General features: G+C 39.6%; 1 non-coding gene across 1 annotated transcript; it reads right to left on the reverse strand.

Moving 5' to 3' along the window:
- Positions 1-4,155: 4,155 nt before the first annotated feature.
- On the reverse strand, positions 4,156-4,274 carry LOC123253871. Its single transcript, XR_006506622.1, has one exon. It is a non-coding gene; the product is annotated as a 5S ribosomal RNA (ribosomal RNA).
- Positions 4,275-4,767: the final 493 nt, after the last annotated feature.

Here is a 4,767-nt window from a genome sequence, read left to right on the forward strand (position 1 = left end):
GTAGTAGCAAAAAACGGGAAAACTAAGGTATGCCTGTCAATTATGGAATGGCTGAACAAATTGTGTTATCTGCTGGTGATGGAATACTATTATACTCAAAGGAATAATTAATTGGAGGAATTCCATGTGAACTGGAATGACCTCCAGGAACTGATGCAGGGTGAAAGGAGAAACATATACACAGAGGCTGATACACTGTGGTAAAATCGAATATAATGGACGTCTGTACTAGCAACAATGCAATGATCCAAGACAATTCTGAGGGATTTAGGGAAAAGAATGCTACCCACATTCAGAGGAAGAACTACAGGAGTGGAAATACAAAAGAAAAACACTACTTTAACACATGGGTTGATGAGTACACAATTGGGGATGTAGACTCAAAATGACCACCCCAGTGAACCTATCAATAAAATAGACATAAGCCTTCATTGATGACACATGTTAAAACTAGGAGAAATGTCCAATGGCTATGAAGGGGGGCAGGTTTGGGCGTGTGAATGGGAAAGTAAGAACATGAATCATAGAACCATGGAAAATTTTTCTAAAACATAAAATTAAAAAAAAATGGACTCTTGGCTCAAATTTCCCAGTAGCCATTTCAGCCCCCAAAAGGGCCCACCTTGGATGTAGTATACAAGTTATTCCATAGGGATATTAGATGTAGGTTTAATCAGATAGTTAACATTTTTAGATAGAATTAGGAGCAATAGAAAGGTTACTACTTGACTTAAGGTAAGAAGAAAGGCCACAAGGTCAAGAGGGAAGTGGAAAAAGCTTAGCACCTGAAGAGGGTGTTGACCAACACCTGGATCAACTCAAATTAAGTTATATGGTGTATGAATCAATTATCAAAAGAAAAACCAAATTCTCCCTCTGGCCCTATTTTATCTTAGAAGTAGGCCCAGAGGAGATTTACATATATCACCATATGAGATGCTTTTTGGACATCAGCCTCTTTTGTTTATTCAGAAAATCTTATAAACATAGATTTTTGATATTTTGATTTTGATTTTGAATTTTTATTTCTCCCAAAATTTAATTTTCTTATGTTTTTGGTTTTTCTTTTGAAAATTGACTCATACACCACATAACTTATTCTGAGTTGACCTGGGTGTTGGTCAACACCCTCTTAACAGGGGGACTGTGTTTTTATAAAAATCCAAGTTTTAAATTTTTTTCTGAGGAAATTTTTCAGAAAAAGAAGTCTGCTAATGCTTTGAAACCAGAAGATGGACTATTTGCCTACAAAAATCTACACTGAATCAAGATGATCCAAAATGAACTTTGGGGTGCAACCAGTTGAACTTAAGTGGATTAAACACAATTATTTTGAATTGATTGACCCCTAATTGGCCTTTTAGCAATGAGCCAAGCAAAACATTGCCCTCTCTTTCTATCTCTTCTCTCTTCCTCTTATCTTTAACTATTGTAGTTAGAAAAATTTTAGGAGTACAAGATGATTATGTTAATTGATCAATTGGGGAGACCAATTGGGGAGATCACAGGGGGGATTGTGATAATTAGATTAAACCCACACTGCCCATCTTTAAATTTAATCACCAAAGGTGAGAGGACTTTCAATTTTGGGAGGTCTGTAACCCACGTGTTCTAGAGTGGGTGACGAATCAGAATCAACTGACTGCCCCCTATGCAGTCCTAGGAGAAACATCTGTTGTGATTGGACACATAAACTAGGAGGGAGGCACAGAAAGTGGCGCATAAGTAACCCCTTTAAAAGGAGAAGGTTGTCTGCTGGAGAGGGTCTTTGGGTGAAGAAGGCTGTTGGTGAAGAAGCTCTTTAGAGTCTTCATGCTCTTCTGGTCTGTGGAGGAATGCTGGCTGGAATGCTGAGATGCTGGTGAGGCTGCTCTCAATATCTTCTTGGAAGTGCACGTGGTAATTTTAAAGAGTGAATCTTCCTAAACTTCTGTTAAAGAACTTCCCTTTAATAGAGACTCTAAGAATGAAACATTCACCTCCAGGCCTCTGGCCCTCTGACTCTCATCTGAGGGTTAATTAGACCTACGTGGATTAATTAGAGGATTGTAGTAATTTACCTACTGTGTTTGATTCTTATTCCTTATTTCTTCTACCCTTTCTTAATTGTAAATAAACTTCCATAAAGTCAATTCTGACTTGAGATTATTCTTAATTGAGTATTGATAGTTGTTCAGTCCTCTGGTGACCACTTTCTAATATATTCGACCAAAACCCTTTATCCCCCTTATACACCCCTTTTAGAATTAGCACCCCATATTTCAAACAATTAGACTATCTTTTCTTTATTTTAAAACTTTTACATAATTAAGAAGGTTTGTTTTTGAAATCTCCTCCAAGGAGTTTTTTCACCATGGTGACCCTGTTGCATACCCCTCTTCAGTTCTAACTCTAACTATTAACTCTAACCAATCTAACTCTAACTAGCTCTAACTAACTAATTTTTTTTTTGATCATTAAGAAAGTATTTGGCTTTAACCTCCTTTTCTTCAGAGGGATAATTGCAACTTGCCACTTCCATTTGACTCCTTAAGAGGCAGTTAGGGAACACACCAAAATCCCATCCTGTGCATTTCTGATTCTGACTGCCCCCTCTTCTTACACCAGGGATACCATGTGTGTCTTCAGAACGAATGAACATTATGTCCTAAAATATGGTCCTCTCAATGAAAATCATTTGACACGAGTAGGCTAAATTGTGGAGCTAATCACCTTCAATGTCTAGCTCCCCCTTATAATGAGAAGGATCCTTTCAAAGCAATATCTTTCACTCAGGAACCAGGAAACTCCCATCCTCCTTGATTGGACTTGGCTACACTGGCTTCACTCAGATTTCAATTTCTACCATCAATTTTGCATCACAAATTTGGACCAAGAGATTTCTAAGTTACAGATATCTGTAACACCCACAATTCTATAATACGAAATGCCATTGTCTAGGAAGTTTTCTGTTTCATGGGAAATGGTCCACGTAGTTGGGATTGGAGAAATTTATTATTTTGTTTTTTCCTACTAAATCCATACTTGGCTCCACTCCACCTTGTTCCATTGAAGGTTGGGTAAACAACGTTCACCTTAGGTCTAGTACTTATAATTCCAGTTTGGAATTTAAAACTGTGATGCGCTGAAATTTTCACTCTAGTCTCCTCTTTGTTGCCCAGTAATATTTGGGTATAGCTTTCAAATAGGTCTTAGAGATGAATAGGAAATGACAATTGGATTTGACCTCTTTCCTCCATATCATTTGGTAGATTTTCGTATAGCCAATCCCATATCATCCATCACTACCATTCTTGAGGAAATGTTAGATTGGAAAACCGTGGGTGATAAATTCTTAAGGTACACAGGAAAGAGGTGCATTTGAATACAAATTGGTTATTGGCTCTGGGTCTTCATGCCTAAAATTGAATACTCCATGAGTTGGTCTGAATTTCCCCACTTTTCTTCTTTGATTTTTTCCATCCCCAGCCTATTTTACGATAAAATCTTAGGATTTGATTCCAAAAGTGAAGTCTTGCCAAGTTGTCTCTTGCTTTGTAATTACAGACTGTGTAGGTGGCAAGGATTCTGTGGAATATTGAAAGAGGATTTTGAGCCAACTTTGTTTTCCTGAGTGCTTTTTCTGATTCACTGGAGCCTGGAAAAAGAGGAGGATTTTCCTCTGGAGCTTTTGACATTTTCCTGTGCCAGTACTGGAATACCAATTTCAACATCTATGCACTGTGTGAATGATGTGAAAGATATTACCAACTGAAAAAGAACCAAAGAATACCTTATTTTCATGTCTTTATAATCTTGAACTTTTGAAGATTGACTCTTGGCCCAAATTGGACAGATCCCATAGTTGGAATTTATCAATAGAATCAGGAGCAATAGGAAGGTTTCCAGTTGACTGGAGACAAGAAGGCCAGGTGGTCTAGAGGGAAGTGGGAAAAACTTAGCAACTTGTGAGAATTAGGGAACCGCATTTTGAAACCCCCCTTAACTTCTGTGTATTAGTTTCTTGGTGGAAGATTGGTAAGGGTAGGCAATAGGGGTCAAGTGACTTGCCCAGGGGCACACAGCTGGGAAATGTCTGAGGCCAGATTTGAACCTAGGACCTTCTGTCTCTAGGCCTGGCTCTCACTCCACTGAGCTACCCAGCTGCCCCCAAAAAGCCTACAGCACCTGGTATTCCCAGGCGGTCTCTCATCCAAGTACTAACCAGGCCCGACCCTGCTTAGCTTTCGAGATCAGACGAGATCGGGCGCATTCAGGGTGGTATGGCCATAGACATAAAAGTGGAAAAATCGCTCAGGTAGTAAATGAGATGAAAAGATACAACATCAGGGTCCTCGGTTTATGCGAGACCAGATGGAATGGAAGTGGCCAGACCAGTCTGATATCAGGCGAAACCATCATTTACTCTGGCCATGAAGACCCGGACCATTCCCACACCCAGGGAGTAGTGCTACTCAGGACACCTGAAGCAAAAAAGGCGCTGATAGGTTGGGAACCTATCTCTTCAAGGCTTATGTCGCAAGATTCAACTCAAAGGGGAAGAAGATCACCATCATCCAATGCTACGCACCCACCAATGCGGCAGAGGAAGAGGAAAAAGAAGAGTTTTACATCTCCCTACAGGCACTACTTGATGGCACACCAAGAAGAGACCTGAAGATCGTTATGGGAGACTTGAATGCAAAGGTAGGAGAAGACAACACAGGAAAGGAATTCATCATGGGAAGGCATGGAGTAGGCACCTGTAACGAAAATGGAGAGCTCTTT

Source organism: Gracilinanus agilis, chromosome X, assembly GCF_016433145.1.
Source record: "Gracilinanus agilis isolate LMUSP501 chromosome X, AgileGrace, whole genome shotgun sequence".
In the NCBI taxonomy this organism is placed as follows: domain Eukaryota; kingdom Metazoa; phylum Chordata; class Mammalia; order Didelphimorphia; family Didelphidae; genus Gracilinanus; species Gracilinanus agilis.